We start from the raw sequence: 19,189 nt of genomic DNA on the forward strand, positions 1-19,189 counted from the left end.
GGTGACAGTGGGCATCCTTTTCTTATTCCTGAGCTTAGAGGAAAAACTTTCGGTCTCTCGCTGTTGAGTGTGATGTTAGCTGTGGGTTTTTCACATACACCCTTTATCATGTTGAGGAAATTTCCTTCTATTCCTATCTTTTGAAGTATTTTTAATCAAGAAGGATGCTGGATTTTGTCAAATGTCTTTTCTGTGTCATTCAAGATGAACATGTGGTTTTTCCTTTTCAATTTGTTAATGTGGTGTATTACACTAATTTTTTTGCATTGAACCACTCTAGCGTACTTGGAATAAAACTTACTTGGTCATTCTTTTAATTTGCTGTTGGATTTATTTGATTTGCAAGTATTTTGTTGAGAATTTTTCATATACAGTCATTAGAGAGATTGGTCTGTAGTTTTCTTTTGTAGTATGTTTACAGGCTTTTGTATTAGAATTCTGTTGACTTTATTGAAATTAGGTAGTATTCCCTCTTTTTCAATTTTTTGGAAGCGTTTCAGCAGAAATTGTTTAATTCTTCTTGGAATGCATGGTAAAATTCGCCTGTGAAACCATCTAGTCCTAGGTTTTTCTTTGTTGGGAGGCTTTTTGTGACTGATTTAATTCTTTTACTTGTGATTGGTTTGTTGAGATTGTCTCTTTATTTGTGATTGGTTTGTTGAGGTCTTCTATTTTTTCTCCGATCATTGTAGATTGTATATTTCTAGGAGTTGTCCATTTCATCTAAGTTGTCTAGTTTGTTGGCATACAGCTGGTCATAGTATCCTTTTATAATCTTTTTTATTTCTTCAGTGTCCATGGTAACGATTGCCCTTTCATTTCTGATTTTATTTGTATCTTTTTTTTTTTTTATGTTTTTCAGGCTTTTGTTTCAAAGAACCAACTTTTGGTTTTGTTGATTCTGTCTATTGTTTTTTTTTGTTGTTCTCAATTTCATTTATTTCTGTTCTGATCTTTGTTATTTCTTTGCTTCTGTTTACTTTGGGATTAGTTTGCTGTTCTAAGTTCCTCCAGGTGTGCCGTTAGGTTTTTGGTTTTAGCTCTTTCTTCCTTCTTAATATAGGTGTTTAGGGTTATAAATTTCCCCCTCAGCACTGCTTTTGCTGCATTCCATAAGTTTGATTTGTTTCTCATTTTCATTTGTCTCAAGGTATTTATTGATTTTTCTTGCAATTTCTTCTTTAACCTACTGATTGTGTAAGATTGTGTTGTTTAGCCTCCATGTATTAGTGAAATTCCTGGTTCTTCAGTTATTATTGACTTCCAGCTTCATTCCATTATAACCAGAGAAATTGCTTTATATAATTTCAATCTTTTTAAATTTTTAAGAGCTGTTTTGTGCACCAGCATATAATCTGTCCTGGAGAATAGCCCCTGAGCACTTGAGAAGAATGTATATCCTGCTATTTTGGGGTGTAATATTCCATATATGTCTGTTAGGTCTAATTCATTTTATATTAAGTACTCTTTTTCCTTGTTGATCCTCCATTTAGGTGTTCTACCTATTGAAGAGAGTGGTGTGTTGAAGTCTCCCACTATTACTGCAGAGATGTCTGTTACTACCTTCAGCTTTATTAGTGTTTGCCTCCTGTACTTTGGGGCACCTCGATTAGGTGCATAAGTATTTATGGTTGCAATCTTCATGGTGAATTGCCCCTTTTATTGATATGTAGTGTTCTTCTTTGTCTCATAATATTTTTGCATTTAAAGTCTATTTTGTCTGATATTAGTATAGCTACCCTAGCTTTCTCTTGGTTATTGTGTGTGTGGAATATCTTTTTCCATCCTTTCACTTTCCGTGCCTGTTTTTTAATTGGGTTGTTTGTCTTTTTGTTGTTGAGTTGTAGGCAGGCCTACCATTTAAAGACATAATTTAAAGAGAAATTTGTGATTGACTTGGCTAGAGTCAGACTCGGGCTTTCTTTTGGTGAGGGGGGTCTTTGCTTATTTCATTGTGATTTTTTTTTTTTAACTTTTTGTATTGTATGGTATAACATATATGCAAAGCAATGAAATAAAAAAGCAGTAGTTTTCAAAGCACTCTTTAACACGTAGTTACAGAACAGATCCAAGAGTTTGTCATGGGCTACCATACGGTCATTTCATATTTTTCCTTGTAGCTGCTCCAGAATATAGGGGGCTAGAGGGCTTAAATATTTTTTTATCATCAAAATTGTCTTTTTTTTCCTTTTTTTGTGAAAAATAACATATATGCAAAAAAACTATAAGTTTCAAAACACACCAACACAATTAGTTGTAGAACATATTTCAGACTTTAACATGGGTTACAGTTTCACAATTTTAGGTTTTTACTTCTAACTGCTCTGAAATACTGGCAACTAAAAGAGATATCAGTGTAATGATTCAGCATGCACATTCATTTGTTAAATCCTGTCTTCTCTGTATAACTCCACCATCACCTTTGATCTTTCCATTCCTCTCTTTAGGGGTGTTTGGGCTATGGCAATTCTAAATTTTTCATATTGGAAGGGTCTGTCACTAATATGGGGTAGAGAGATGAACTACCTGATGTTGTGGAGAGGCTGGGCTAGGTTTCAGGACTTATGTGGACCAGGGACCCATCTGGAAGTTGTAGGTTTCTGGAGAGTTACTCCAATGCATAGAACTCTTGTGGAATGTTATTTATTGCCCTATGTGTTCTTTAGGATTGGCTGGAATGGTCCTGGTTGGGGGTTGGCAGGTTATAATAGGTAGCAAGGTCTACCTGAATCTTGCCTAAGAGCAACCTCCAGAGTAGCCTCTCAACTCTATTTGAATTCTCTCTGCCACTGATACTTTATTAATTACACTTCTTTTCCCCCTTTGGTCAAGATGGAAGTGTTGTCCCACGGTACCAGGTCTGGATTCATCCCTGGGAGTCATCTCCCACATTGCCAGGGAGACTTTCACCCCTGGATGTCATGTCCCACGTAAGGGGGGAGGGCAATAATTTCACTTGTGGAGTTGGGCTTAGAGAGTCTAGTGCTTTTTTGACTGAAGTAATTTTTTAACTTCAGTATATACTGAATTGAAGTATAGTCAAGTTTATTAAAGTCAAATATATTGAAAGTGCTTGTGTTTTAATTCCTGTTAATGGGTTTGATAATTTTTTAATGTTTGAGATAGTTACCTTGATATTCTTTTTATCCCATCTCCATTTTTTCAGTGAATGAGGTAATATATTTGAAAGTATCTTTTGAACTGTTAAGCTAGCAGTTGTTGTTATCACCACCACCACTACTAATGATAATATTAAAAATAATAATGGGATAGAACTCTTCTTAGAAGGCTGGTTTTCTGGATTAATTTCTAGGAGTGCCTTTTACCAAAATATTTGGTTAGGTATTATCATAAAAAGCCTTTATAATTGGCAGGCAGTGGTGACGCAGTGGCAGAGTTCTTTCCTGCCATGCTGGAGACTGGTTTTGAGTCCTGGTGCCTGCCCATGCCAAAAAAAAAAAAAAAAGCTTTACAGTCAACTCTTGATGGTCAGCACTCGTAGAGAGGAGCTTATGATTTGGATAATCCAAAATAGTAGGTTGCTTAGTAAATTTTGAAAAGACCTCTCACCTTTTAAAACTTCCTCATCATCTTTTTCTGCGCCTGGTACTTGACACTCAGGAAATCTTTGTTGAGTAAAGGAAGTTAGCTGATACCTATCCTGGGGTTTTCTCTGGAATAAGCCCATTAGAGGAACTTTTAGAAAGCAGGAATAATAACTTATTGGTTGATACTTACCATTTACCTAACAGACTGCCTGCAAAGAGTGAGTCCTCAGTAAGTGTTTATTGAATGATTGAGTCTGGAGGTGAAGGTTTTCATCAGGGGAGAATTGCAGTGATCCGGGTTCTACTGTCCTGTGCTGATGGTGGCCTTTCTGAAAAGGAAGAAGAAATCTTGTTCTCCCACAAATAAAACTAAATAAAATATCAGTGTTGGGAAGTTACTGCTTTGACACTTTCAAGCTTTACACTTCCGGGCATGGAGAAGTAATTTGTTAAAATTGATACTTTATTTCTTTCTTGTTTTTTCTTTTATATTTTGTCCTATTCAAAATGTAACTATGGATGTCATTTCTTGGTAGTGTATGAGAAGTATATTAGAGCTTTACACTATCAATAGAAAAGAAAAAATCTATCCCTATGCCACATATAATTTTGCTGCAAAACTTCAGACATTAGGAATAGAGTGCTAGAATACAGTCGATTCTTGTTATTCACAGTGGTCATGTTCATAAAGTCCTCTCAAATACTGAATTAGCAAATGGTAAACCACTACTCCTAGGAGAAATACAGAGTTAGGTTCAAACCTCTACTCACATTTCCATGAACTGATGAACACATAACCTTGTGTTATGTGTGTTTCTGTCTGAAGACACCTTATTTAATATATGTTATTGATGCCTTAACATTCAACTCATGGCCAGCAGCACTATAACTCACACCTGAGCAAAGCTTATCTGATATATGTATTGTCTCCATATTTAACACTTATTTCTCCATAAGGCCTTCTGGAGCTTAAGAACACTAGACAGCACTTCACCATTGTGCTTGGAGCACAAAATAGCAAAATCAATAACAAAAAGCACAAAAATGCAAAAATGGTGGCAGTGAATATACCATGAAAAGGGTACTTGTTTCCAGGATGAAAGCTGAAACAAGAAGGCAGAGTGTTGCCTTCATTTACCTTAGCTGGGAACATGTGTTTTGGATGGCTCACATTTTTCTCCACTTTGCACATGATGAATGACCATGAAATTGCTGTGAGCATTTCATAAGGGTTACAAATCTTAGTGAGTAGATGAATTTGCAAATACAGAATCCATTAGTAATGAATGAAGATCAATTGTGCTTTTAGTGGATGAGCAAGAATGAGGATCAATTGTACTTTAAGTGGATGAGCAAAACCAAAATGATTTGATTTTAGGATACCTTCATAATTTTCTTTATAGATGATTTCTCTAAATATCGCTTGCTTAAATGATAAAAGTTTCCCGAGTACCCGTCTTTCTTTTGGCACATATCTGCAGAAGTAAGAGTTGTAGCTGGGCAGTAGGAGAAAAGGCAGTTTTTGAGAATAAATCCACACAGTAAGTCACATGGAGAATAGGAAAGTGTCTCATGGAGATCTGTTGTTTGTAGGTTTGATTTAATCCTAGAAACTCTTGAAGAAAAAATAAAGTTAAATTATGTGTGCGCGCGCGCACGCACACATACACACACACACACACATCCCAGTGGTAGTGATACAGTGTTGGGGCCAGTATTTGAGTCCTTACTGTTGAGTATCCACAGTAGCATACAGTAAACAAGTTGTTTTGGGAATGGTTAATTTTATGATTAGATAGAGATTTTTTCCTCTAAATTTGATTTGGTGTGGCCAGGGCAGGGAGGGGGTGAAATACACATTCCTTGAGCACACATCTAAGGAGGTAGAAAACAACTCAAAAGTGTGGTTAACAATACAAGCCTCTTATAGTTATTTGGAAGTTTAAGTGAAATAACTCGTAAAGTTTTTTTTTTTTTTTTTTTTTTTTTTTAAAGGAAAGACAGAGAGAAGGAAGGAAGGAAGGAAGGAAGAAAGGGAAACATCTTTAAACATTTTCTTGTTTTATTGTATTCTGTTTCTCCGTTTTTGTTACATGGGCTGGGGCCGGGAATCGAACCGAGGTCCTCCGGCATAGCAGGCAAGCACTTTGCCCGCTGAGCCACCGCGGCCCGCCCAACTCGTAAAGTTTTGATACATATTACTTCCTTTCTCTTCTTTTCTTCCTTTCAGAGCTATCTTATTGCCTCTGGATTGTAACATTTCTGTAAGTCCCTTTGTTGTGGAATTTGGTTATTCTGTTTCTGTTTAAGATGGTTATTTTGTCTTTGACTTGGAAAGACATGAATTAACTAAAAACAAGCCACCAAAACAATTATTCATCCCTTCCTCCCACCTAATCAAAAATTGTGTGAATTTCTAAGGGCCTCTGTCCTTCTGTCTCCCTGTCTGGATTCTTTGGAGCTGACATCACAGACATGGAGGAGTCTCTGATATTTGAAAATTCCTGGCGGTCTTGAATGTTGTGGTTTTCCAGTGACTTGTGGGAAGAGTTAGAGAGGACTCAGATGCAACTGTAATGCATCAGTGGAACCAGCAGAGTGGGTATAGTGGAGAACATGGAAGCTTTTGGGATGTTGTAGATGAGAAAATGTAGGGCCAGTAGTAGATCATGTTTTAATACAGCTGTTATTTACAATCACATTTAATTTGGGGTCTTTTATTTATATATATATATATTATTAAGTAGTTGGATACTTCGAGCATGCAGACTGATTTTTTTTTCAGGCAGATTTTAATATTAGTCTGAAGTATACATGTTTAGGAAGAGCAATTTGTTGCAAATCAAACCATACATGAGTCGTAGTGAGTTGCTGTGAGTCATGCTTTAGACTTGCCTAGGTAGAACACTGATTGACTACAAACAGTGCTATTCAGAGGGGGTGTGTGTTTGTGTGTGTGTGTGTGTGTAGTAGGGACTTTTATACAGGTATAGTTCATTTTGAACAAAAATTTGAGCACCTACTTCGTGCTTGAATGGTAGGGATGGAGATGAATGAGACCAGATTTCTGTTCTCAAATAACTTGTGGTTTAGTGGGGAGACAAACATAAATTAATACAAATACCATGCAGTGTGATAAATAATATGATAGAAATGGGATATGCAATGCTGTGCAACACAGAGGAGGAAGTGGCCACAATTTAATAAGAAAGCCCAAAGAAGGTTTTGGAAATGAGGCAGTACTCAAATTAGTCTTATAGAAGAGGTGAAAATTTCCCTGCTAGAGCAGGAATCAGGTAGAGAGAGCAATGTTTGCAAAGGGATTGAAATTTGGAATTTATAGTATATTTGGGAACTTTCAGAAGAAGGAGAAAAATGGGCAGTAGTGAAGGTTGGAGAGTTGGGTGGACCCAGATCTTTTTTTTTTTAAATCCATATGTTTTACTCGTCTGTTGATAAGGTAGATAAAAGGAGCATGAGACAAGTTTTTCACAATCACACAGTCACATTGTGAAAGCTATATCATACAATCATCTTCAAGAAACATGGCTACTGGAACACAACTCTACATTTTCAGGCAGTTCCCTCCAGCCTCTCCATTACACCTTAACTAAAAAGGTGATATCTATACTATTTGTAAGAATAACCTCCAGGATAACCTCTTGACTCTGTTTGGAATCTCTCAGCCATTGATACTTTATTTTCTCATTTCGCTCTTCCCCCTTTTGGTCAAGAAGGTTTTCTCAGTCCCTTGATGCTGAGTCACAGCTCATTCTAGGATTTCTGTCCCACGTTGCCAGGAAGGTCCACATACACCCCTGGGAGTCATGTCCCACGTAGAGAGGGGGAGGGCAGTGAGTTTGCCTGTCATGTTGGCTGAGAGAGGCCACACCTGAGCAACAAAAGAGATTCTCTTGGGGGTGACTTAGGCCTAATTTTAAGTAAGTTTAACCTATCCTTTGTGGGATTAAGTTTCATATGAACAAACCCCAAGATTGGGGGCTCAGCCTATTGCTTTGGTTGTCCCCACTACTTGTGAGAATGTCAAGAATTCTTCACTTGGGGAAGTTGAATTTTCCGCCTTTCTCACCATTCCCCCAAGGGGACTTTGCAAATACTTTTGTATTCACTGTTCAAATCACTCTGGGATTTATCAGGGTATCACTCTGGACAAACCTACAAAATCTCATGCCCTACTCAAAGTTCCATGTGTACAGTGTCCACATAAGTTATATTGGGGAATGCGCTAATCAAAATATGAATTTTGTACCAAATAAACATTTTTTTGCTTTAGTCTTAAAACATAAGCTAGTTTTAAGATATGAACTGCCAACTATTTTCAGCACCTTGCAGTATTGACATTCCTTTGTTCTTCCTCATACAAAACATTTTTAAATTTGTATATATAGTCACTATTTTTATACACTCTAGGCATTCCTAGATTATATCATCTCAGTCTTTATTGTCTATCTTTCCTTCTGATTTCATTTGTGCCCCCAGGCCTCCTCCCTCTATCATTCTCACATTCAGCTTTTGTATTACAGTTAGGTAATACTGTTCTATCCATTTCTGAATTTTTACAATCAGTCCTGTTATGCAATCTATATCTCTTCAGCTCCGACTACCCAATATCTACCCTATTTCTACCTCCTGATGGTCTTGTTACAACTGAAGTTTTCCAAGTTCATTCACTAATGGTAGTTCATATCAGTGAGACTATACAGTTTTTGTCCTTTTGTTTCGGGCTAATCTCACTCAGCATAATGTCCTTAAGGTCCATCCATGTTTATTCTGTTTTACAGCTGCATAATATTCCATCATATGTATATACCATAGCTTGTTTAGCCACTCATCTGGTGATGGACATTTTGGCTGTTTCCATCTCTTGGCAATTGTAAATAATGCTGCTATAAACATTGGTGTGAAAATGTCCGTTTGTGTCTTTGCCCTCGGGTCCTCTGAGCAGATACCTAGCAATGGTATTGCTGGGTCATATGGCAATTCTATATTTAGCTTCCTGAGGAACCACCAAACTGCCTTCCACAGCGGTTGTACCATTTGACATTCCCACCAACAGTGGATAAGTGTGCCTCGTTCTCCACATCCTCTCCAGAATGTGTTGTTTTCAGTTTTATTGATAATGGCCATTCTGGTGGGTGTGAGATGATATCTCATTGTGATTTTGATTTGCATTTCCTTAATAGCCAGGGAAGGTGAACATTTTTTTCACGTGCCTTTGGCCATTTGCATTTCCTCTTCTGAGAAGTGTCTGTTCCTATCTTTTGTCCATTTTGTAATTGGGTTGTCTTTTTTGTTGTTGAGTTGAACAATCTCTTTATATATCCTGGATACTAGATCTTTATCTGATATATCCTTTCCAAATGTTGTCTCCCATTGTATAAGCTGTCTTTTTACTTTCTTGATGCACAAAAGTGCTTAATTTTGAGGAGTTCCTCTTTATTTATTTCTTCATTGCTTGTGCTTTGGGTGTAAGGTCTAGGAAACTGCCTCCTATTATAAGATTTATGAGCTATTTCCCTACCTTTTATTTTAAAAGTTTTATGGTCTTAGATCTAATGTTTAGGTCTTTGATCCATTTTGAGTTAATTTTTGTATAGGGTGTGAGATATGGATCCTCTTTCATTCTTTTGCATGTGGATATCCAGTTCTCTAGGTACCATTTATTGAAGAGACTGTTCTGTCCCAGGTGAGTTGGCTTGACTGTCTCATCAAAGATCAATTGTTCATAGATAAGAGAGTCTATATCTGAACACTCTATTTGATTCCATTGGTCAATATACTTTATGCCAGTACCATGCTGTTTTGACCACTGTAGCTTTGTAATACACCTTAAAGTCAGTTAGCATGAGACCTCCGACTTCATTTTCCTTTCTCAGGATACTTTTAGCTATTTGGGGTACCCTGCCCTTCCAGATAAATTTGGTTATTGGTTTTTCTATTTCTGAAAAGTAGGTTTTTGGGATTTTAATTGGTAGTGCATTGAATCTGTAAATCAATTTAGGTAGAATTGACGTCTTAACTATATTTAGTCTTCCAGTCCATGAACACGATATGCCCTTCTGTTTATTTAGGTTTTCGGTGATTTCTTTTAATGATTTCTTGTAGTTTTCTTTGTATAGGTTTTTTGTCTCTTTAGTTGAATTTATCCCTAAATATTTTATTCTTTTGGTTGCAATTGTAAATAGAATTTTTTCTTGATTCCCCCTCAGATTGTTCATTACTAGTGTATAGAAACAGTACAGATTTTTGAGTGTTGATCTTGTAACCTGCCCCTTTACTGTACTCATTTATTAGCTGTAGTAATTTTGCTGTGGATTTTTCGGGGTTTTCGACATATAGTATCATATCATCTGCAAACAGTGAGTTTTTCTTCTTCTTTTCTAATTTTGATGCCTTCTATTTCTTTTTCTTGTCTAATTGCTCTGGCTAGAACTTCCAACACAATATTGAATAACAGTGGTGATAGTGGACATCCTTGTCTTTTTCTTGATCTTAGGGGGAAGGTTTTCAGTTTTTCCCCATTGAGGATGATGTTAGCTGTGGGTTTTTCATATATTCCCTTTATCATGTTGAGGAAATTCCCTTCTATTCCTATCCTTTGAAGTGTTTTCAACAGGAAAGGGTGTTGAATTTTGTCAAATGCCTTTTCTGCATCAATCGAGATGATCATGTGGTTTTTGTGCTTTGATTTGTTGATATGGTGTATTACATTAATTGATTTTCTTATGTTGAGCCATCCTTGCATAACTGAGATGAATTCTACTTGGTCATGGTGTATAATTCTTTTAATGTGCTGCTGGATTTGATTTGCAAGAATTTTATTGAGGGTTTTTGCATCTATATTCATAAGAGAGATTGGTCTGTATTTTCTTTTTTTGTAATATCTTTGTCTGGCTTTGGTATGAGATTGATATTTCTTCATGGATGAGTTTTTTTGAAGAGTATGAGCCAGACTGGTACTAATTCTTTCTGGAATGTTTGGTAGAATTCACATGCGAAGCCATCTGGTAGTGGACTTTTCTTTTTGGGGAGCTTCTTAAAGTTTCTTTACTTGTCATTGGTTTGTTGCAGTCGTCTGTTTCTTCTCACATCAAAGTTGGTTGTTCATGCCTTTCTAGGAAGTTGTCCATTTCATCTACATTGTCGAGTTTATTAGGATAAAGTTGTTCATAGTATCCTCTTATTACTTCTTTTATTTCTGTGGGGTCAGTGGTTATGTCTCCTCTTCCATTTCTGATTTTATTTATTTGCATCCTCTCTCCTTCTTTTTGTCAACCTCACTAAGGGCCCATCAATCTTATTGATTTTCTCATAGAACCAGCTTCTGGTTTTGTTGATTTTCTTGATTGCTTTAATGTTCTCAATTTCATTTATTTCTGCTCTAATCTTCATCATTTCTTTCCTTTTACTTGATTTGGGGTTAGTTTGCTGTTCTTTCTCTCGTTCTTCCAAGTGGACAGTTAATTCTTCGATTTTTGCACTTTCTTCTTTTTTGATATAGGCATTTAGGGCAATAAATTTCCCTCTTAGCACTGCCTTTGCTGCATCCCATAAATTTTGATATATTTTAATTTTCATTTGCCTTGAGATATTTACTGATTTCTCTTGCAATTTATTCCTTGACCCACTGGTTGTTTAACAGTGTGTTGTTGAGCCTGCATATGTTTGTGCGTTTTCTGGCACTCTTCCTATTATTAATTTCCAGCTTCATTCCTTTATGTTCTGAGAAAGTGTTTTGTATGATTTCAGTCTTTTTAAATTTATTGAGACTTGCTTTGTGACCCAGCATATGGTCTATCCTTGAGAATGATCCATGAGCGCTTGAGAAAAAGGTGTATCCTGCTTTTGTGGGGTGTAATGTTCTATAAATGTCTGTGAAGTCTAGCTCATTTATTGTATCATTCAGTTTCTCTGTTTCTTTATTGATCCTCTGTCTAGATGTTCTATCCATCGATGAAAGTGGGGAATTGAAATTTCCAACTATTATGGTAGATGTGTCTATTTCTCTTTTCAGTGTTTGCCTCATGTATTTTGGAGCATTCTGGCTTGGTGCATAAATATTTATGATTGTTATGTCTTCTTGTTGAATTGTTCCTTTTATTACTACATAGTGTCCTTATTTGTCTCTTTTACCTGTTTTACATTTGAAGTCTAGTTTGTTGGGTATTAGTATAGCTACTCCTGCTCATTTCCTATTGTTATTTGCATGAAATGTCTTTTCCCAACCTTTCACTTCCAACCTATGCTTATCCTTGGGTCCAAGATGCGTTTCCTATAGACAGCATATAGATGGGTCCTGTTTTTTTAATCCATTCTGCCAGTCTTTGTCTTTTGATTGGGTATTTTAATCCATTAACATTTAGTGCTATTACTGTATGGGCCGTACTTTCTTCTGTCATTTTGCCTTTTGGATTTTACATGTTATATATAATTTTTCTTCTTTTTACCTTTACTGATAGTCTTCATTTCTGCTCTCTTCTCCACACCTCCCTCTCCTGTCTTTTCCTGTCTGTCTCTAGTGCTCCCTTTAGTATTTCTTGCAGAGCTGGTCTCTTGGTCACAAATTCTCTCAGTGATTTTTTTGTCTGAAAATGTTTTAATTTCTCCCTCATTTTTGAAAGACAATTTTGCTGGATATAGAATTCTTGGTTGGCAGTTTTTCTCTATTAGTAATTTAAATATATCATCCCACTGTCTTCTCGGCTCCATGGTTTCTGCTGAGAAATCTACACATAGTCTTATTGGGATTCCTTTGTATGTGATGGATTGCTTTTCTCTTGCTGCTTTCAAGAGTCTCTCTTTCTCTTTGACATCTGACATTCTGGTTAATAACTGTCTTGGAGTATGTCTGTTTGAATCTATTCTGTTTGGGTACGCTGCACTTCTTGGATCTGTAATTTTAAGTCTTTCATAAGAGTTGGGAAATTTTCAGTGATAATTTCCTCCATTAATTTTTCTCCTCCTTTTCCCTTCTCTTCTCATTCTGGGACCACAACACATATATTCGTGCATTTCATGTTGTCATTCAGTTCCTTGAGACCCTGCACCTATTTTTCCCTATATTTTCTTTTGCTTGTCAAATTTCAGATGTCTGGTACTCCAGTTCGCTAATCGTATTTTCTGACTCCTGAAATCTGACGTTGTAGGTTTCCATTGTTTTTTTTATCTCTTCTATTGTGCCTGTCGTTCCCATACATCCTGTGATTTGTTTTTTCAGACTTTTGATTTATTCTGTTTGTTCATTCCTTGCCTTCTTTATATCCTCCCTCAATTCATTGATTTGATTTTTGATGAGGTTTTCCATATCTGTTCGAACATTCTAGATTAATTGTTTCAACTCCTGTATCTCATTTGAATTGTTGGTGTGTTCCTTTGACTGGGCCATATCTTCAGAGCTTAAGTTGGTATGTTGCTTTGTGTATCTTCAGGTCCTCTGTGCCCCCTCCTTTCCTTCAGGGCCCAGACCTTTTCAAGTATTATGTGCTATCCTCTGTATCTTTTTTTTTTTTTTCTTACCTCATCAGCTGTGTCCCCTCTCCACTGGAGCAAAATCCAGCAACCTCAGCTCTAACTTGAGGTTCAGCTGAGCTGGGGGCCTATTTTTTAGTAGTCAGAATTTGTTCATTAATTCCACAGTTGGACCTTGATTGAGCTCAGCCCCTACTGCTGGTAATGTCCCTTTTCTTTCCCCTCTGGGAAGGAGCCTGTGAGGGAGGGGTGCTGGCCACCGAGGTTTGGGGAACTCACTGTTCTGGGGGATTCGCAGGTAGTCCAGCTGGTCCAGACTGGGGTATGCTGTGTGTCCATCACTGATGTGGCCCCAGCAGTTGTTCGGTACTATTCCTGGCTATTTACTAGCTGCTTTGGAGGATGAACTAAGATCCCACACCTCACTAGGCCACCATCTTGGCCCGATCTACCTCTATTTTTAATGGACCCAGATGTTGAAGGAACTTATTGGCAATTTAGATCTTAAGCTTAATGTCAGTAAGGATTCATTGAAGGTTTTTAAAACATTTTTGATTGATCACAGTGGATGCTTGTGGAGGGTCATCAGGGCTGAAGAATGAAGTTAGGGAGAAGTTAGAAAGCTATTTCTTGAGCTCCAGATTGTGAAAATCTGAGGTAGAATAATAAAAGTTATAGCTGTGGAAGGTGTTGGATGGCCTTTAAGCTAAAATCAGTAAGACTTAAAAAGGAGCATTTGTGGGATAAGGCAAAAGAGAAGTTCTGGGTGTCTACGAGGCTTGTAGCTTGGGTAATTGGGGAAATGTTGGTACCATTTACTAGAGCAGGCTATACTGGAAGAGTAAGTTGAAAGGGTTGAGGATAAAAATGAGAAAATGAGTTCATATTTTTGTATATTGAATTTGAAGTTCCATGGGATTCCATCAGATCAGGTGGAAAGAGTTTGGGGCTAGGGATACCAGTTTTGGAGTCATCAGCATTTGGGTCCTCAAGGGCATAAATAGTTTCTCTTGGTGATGATATGAAATGAGAAGATGGAAGGCTTAAGGTTAGAACTGTGCATGCACTAACTTTTGGTGCAGGCATTGATTGAGAAGTCTGCAAAGGTGACCAAGACACAAACCAGAGAGGTAATAAGAGTGGTCAGGAAGTATGAGATGCTACAAAGAGATCGGTTTGGATAAGCAGTGAAAAATATTATGATGGTTTGATCTGTACGTCAGTTCCATTCTATTTCTATAGAGGCCCATTTTGTTAGATTCAGTACTGAAGGAAAGGTGAGAAAGTAACATTAGTGAATGTAGACTATTTTAAGGAGTTCAGTGGGGGAAGAGAATAGCAGCCAGTGGGTAGGGGTAGGAGAAGGAAATCTGAAGAAGCTTCTCTTGCTTTATTTTGTAATTTTTCAGTGAAGTAGAGTTCATCTGCTAGGCATAAGAAGATGTGGATTGGGTAGGAGATTGTAAGAGAACGGGGAAGGTATAGGATAATTGCTGAGAATGTTGTTTGAGGTGTGACCAAAGATAAGCAAAAGACAGCAGTGTTTCAGTAAAAGGAATGAGACTTAATACCATATATTTGTAGGTATTGCTCTGCAAGGTTATATGATCTTGTCTTACTCAGCAGCTGCAGTTAGCGGCAGAGGATTTGACTGTAGGATCTGTCTAGGTTGGGCAGATAAAGTAGAAGGATAAGGGAACTAGTTTCTTAGAGGAAATCAGATGAAGTGATCAGTCATGTGTTCCCTTTCAGTTAGACCGGAAAGGACAAAATGGAATCAGTCCATTTTTCTCAGTCGCCACTGTTACCCTGGTGTAGCTCACCATCATCTCTTTTGCAATAGTTTCCCATTCAGTTCTCCCTAAATCCACTTGTGCTCCCTGCAAACTAATTTCAGCAGCAACAGGGTAATCTTTTAACAATTCAAATCTGATCATGTCCTATCCCTGCTTACAGCCTTTTGGTTGTTTCCCATTGCTTTTAGGATAAAGTCTCAGATGTTTAATGGAGTCCACCAAGCCCTCTCTTCAGCCTCATTTTGTACCATTCTTACCTCTATGTTCCTTATGTTTTTTTTCTGCCCAGAGAAGTTGTCTTTTCCCACTTTGTCTAGCCAATTCCTACTCATTTTTTAGTTCTTAGATTATCATTACTTCCTTAGGGGAGCCTTCCCTGATCCTTATAGGAAATAACCCCCCCCACCCCAGCATCTCTTTATTATAGTTATAATTGTGAAATTTTGTGGATTTCTTCTCCATACTAGAAGCTCTGTGAAGATAGGGTTGTGTTTAGTTCACTGTTTTATTCCTAATCCTGAGCTCAGTGCCCAACATACATGTAGGTACTCAGTGAATTTCTGTTGATTCATAAGTTAAGGTGAGTAAAGGAGTGGATGTTTTAATGTGAAATCAAGTGTAGTGGTAGAGAGAGAAAGCTGGAAGAAAATGAGGTTGTGACCAGAGAAAATGTTAGAGTTTAAGATTTAGAGATGGCAGTGTCCAGGACCAAAGTGGAATGGAGATGGAGGTCTTTGCATTTGATGAGACTGTAAAACTCTGAGGCAAAAATGTTGGATGAATTGTCCAGGTAATATTGAAATTGCTCAGGAAGATGGTGGGATTTAAAGTGAGAAAAATACAAGGCAGTTGTCTATGTTTCTAATAAATATTAGAGATAGATACCTACAATTAAGTAGTTAAGAATCAGTGCAGTCTTGGGAATCGATAATGCTTTAGTCCCCTTGGGAGACAGTATGATAATGTAAAAAAAGCTGAGTACAGATTTTGGGCAACCTACTTTTCAAGCCTATTTGTTTCTTTTTTTGTAAAATTGGAATATCTACTGTAGTTTTGCCATTGTTAAGTTAGTATTGTTTTTAAGTGCTAAATTGATGTTACTTCCCAGTTTTTATTCAGGATTACTGTCACCTGGCAAGAGGGCACAGAATTGAAAGTAGGATGAGAAGCAAATATAGCATCAGAAGTGAATTTTGAAAAAGGTACAAGACTTCATTTATTCAGTGTGTTGAATTTATATTGTAGGGTTATTTAGTACATGAAAGATGTATGTACAAACATTCATGAATGAATATAGGTACAAGAAAGTACTGCTATAAGGAAGGATTTGTAGAATAAAGGCTACTAGCTAACTCATGATACATTGCTATGTTCAGCCACAACAAATTTTTATGTAAAGAAATGCTTTAGCTAATTTTTTAATGAAAATTCCATCATACCTGGGAGTAGATTTTATTGTTCTAGAGAACAGAACAAGAACCAGTATTTGAAAGTTATAGAGGGAGGGTAGTTGGTGACAGCTTTCAATTTAGTTTAGAAAAGAGTTTTCTAATATTTAAAGCTGTCCAACAATAAAATGGGCATCATGGCAAAGTAATGAGTTCTCCATCAGAGCATGTGTTCAGGTAGAGATAGATGATTTATCTGTCAGAGATGTAATAAAAAGATTCTCTCATGGGGCAGGCATTGTATTAAATACTTGCACAAGTCCCTGCCAGTTGGACTATTGGGGGATTTTGACCCAATTAAGATTTGTTTATACAAAATTAAATCAACAAGTACTTGAGTGCCACCTCTGTTTTGTTTGGAAGGTTGAAAGCCAGTGTTTTTTTTTGTTGTTGTTGTTCGTTTTTCTTCCTGTGTATTTGGACAAAGCCAAGGACTATGAGTGTTAGTAATTTGATGGATATTTCTGTTTGGAATATGAGACTCAAGCCAGTGTTGGTAGTGATGTAACAAAAGCTGCTATCCTCACCTTTTGGGTGGGATTAGGGCAGAGTTCATGGCAGGAATTTGGAGACATCAAGAAGAATGTGCTGCCAAGAAATTTGGTTTAGCGGTTCAAAGTTTTGCTGAACAGCAAGTTATTATAGATAATGCCAGATCTCTAAAAAAATTTTTTGTATGCTGTATGGTGGGGGTCACATTTCATTCTTTTTCCATGTGAGTATCCCCCTTATTGCAGCACCATTTGTTGAATTTTTGTTTGTTTTGTTTTTTTTTTGGTTTATTTGGGGAAGTGCTTGGGCTGGAAATTGAACTTGGGTCTCCCACATGGCAAGCAAGAATTCTATCACTGAACTACCCTTGCACCCCTTCTAAATTGTGTTTTAAAAATGTTTTTTTTTGAAAAAAGTGATTATGTTGACATGTGAGATCCGTGATGTCATGATATAGATGGTTCTCATTGGCCGGTGTCTGGTGGAAGTTGACCACCTGCTTGTGGCTTAGACAGCTCTTCTCTCTAAGCACTTCTTTGCTGATTGCTATTTGTTTCTTCTATATTTCCCACATTCTTCCAGCAAGTTATTAAAGTAATTTTACTGTTCTTTTGCATGCATGGTTTTTTAAGAGAGAACATAAAATTCATTTTGCAGCTGTGCTCTTGGTTTTGGATTATTCATGCATTTTATGTTTTTGAGCTGCTACCTCTTCCTCTGAGAAGGTATTCTTGTCTGTATTAAGTGAGGAAAAAGTTGTTCTTCATTTATGAATTCTGAAGGATTTAATTCTTAAGGATTGAATGATAGAAGCTAATTTATTTTATAACTTGACATTTTGAATTTAAGATATCTTAGGCCAAAATCATTTATTAGTAGCATTTTCTGACAATTGTGATATTGAAATGGAAGTAAATTAGACTTTGATAATACCTAGTCTGAAAGAGAATGTATAAGGATTATGGCCTATGATTATGTTTTGAACTGAAGAAATTCATTTTTTTAACTTGGAAAGGATCTTAGAAGCCATGTAATCCTAGTATGTTATAGAAGAAACAACTGAAACCCTGTAAGTGTAAGTACTTTGACCAAAATCACCAAACTAGTTGTGCAGTTCATAGGTCTAGGTATAAATCGTATGTAGTGAGGGTTGTGGGAGTAGTGTCAGTGTTGTTGTCTGTCCTTAGATAGATGTCAGCCTCAGAGCTGCAGTTGGCCCAGGGCAGACCCCTACGTTCATAGGGGGATAGGAAGTTCCTTAGAATTTCTCATCTGCAAAGTTAAGCCTTAAATTGATTGGTTTGGTGGTGGTCATTTAACCGTTTATTCATCAGGCATTGATTGACTGCCTACTATGTTGTACATGCTATGCTGAATTTGGGGGCTTCAGATATGAATGATATGTGTCTCTTACTCAAAGATCTTTTGTGCTAGTACAAGAGAAAACTTTTTAATTTTGTTGTCGCTCTCAAATAAAATATCCAGTGTTTAGTAATCAAGTTAGTGACCTATTGGTTTTGTAACCCACAAATCTTTGTGTTTATTTGCCTTAATATTTCTAAGGAATGTAGAAAATCAGGATCTGATCACACCATTATAAACTATGCCCTGGGATTGGGGGAGATATGAAAAAAAGGTATCTGGGAATCACCCTTAAACTTTTGGTTGTTTAAGAGGAGATGTTTCTGAAGAGATAGTTGCTTGAGTCACCTGCTGCCTTCAAGAATTCTACTTTTGGCCTTCCCCAAAAGTGCATTGGGTTGGTGGGTGCAGGTGTATACCTGGTGGCTTTATGAACAAGTCTTCTACAGAGAAATGTAAACTTGTCTGAGGTAGCTAAATTTGGTTAAAGAGTTTTTCACTCCTTTATTGCTTCCTCGGTTGGTACTGCTAGCCTGAGAGGAATGTGAACTGGTGCAGATTGTCTGGTAAGAGACATGGCTTCTGCCAAAGTCAGGTCTGAATGAAGAGATCTTTTTCAGGTGAACTTATTTGGTAATCATTTATCTTGACTGGGGATGGGCATGTTTGAAATAGACATGTTTCCTGGGTTCATGAAATTAATGGATAAAGATGGACTTTTTTATTACAAACCTTTGGGATCCATATTTCTACTTTGAAGAATAGCTTGTTTTATTTTGAGTAGTTTTGGAATATTAGCTGCCAGTTTACTTCTTCTCTTTCCTCTGCGAGCAACACAACTGACTCTGTAGTTATCCAATGTATAGTATTCATTTATTCAACAACTATTGAGGGCCTGTGTGCCAAACACTGTTAAATAAGTGCCAAATGATTCATGTGAGGGGTACATCAGTGAACAAGAACGTAAGGTCAATGCTTTAGAGAAACTCACCTCCTAGATGAAGAAGCCAGACAGCAACTAAATAAAATAATTTCAGAGTATATCAAGCACAAG

The 19,189-nt window shown here is 37.0% G+C and overlaps 1 protein-coding gene across 11 annotated transcripts in view; it reads left to right on the forward strand.

Moving 5' to 3' along the window:
• Positions 1-19,189, forward strand: part of OTUD7B (OTU deubiquitinase 7B) — an 83,444-nt gene that overhangs the window by 16,984 nt on the left and 47,271 nt on the right. For 2 of the 11 annotated variants that reach the window (XM_077156174.1, XM_077156178.1), the window contains exon 2: positions 15,942-16,035. The exons of the other annotated variants lie outside the window; for them this stretch is intronic. The gene's annotated coding sequence lies outside the window, so the exon portion shown is untranslated. The remainder of the gene's footprint in view (positions 1-15,941; positions 16,036-19,189) is intronic. 11 annotated transcript variants of the gene reach the window in all.

The sequence above is a fragment of the Tamandua tetradactyla genome, chromosome 4, assembly GCF_023851605.1.
Source record: "Tamandua tetradactyla isolate mTamTet1 chromosome 4, mTamTet1.pri, whole genome shotgun sequence".
Classification (NCBI taxonomy): Eukaryota; Metazoa; Chordata; class Mammalia; order Pilosa; family Myrmecophagidae; genus Tamandua; species Tamandua tetradactyla.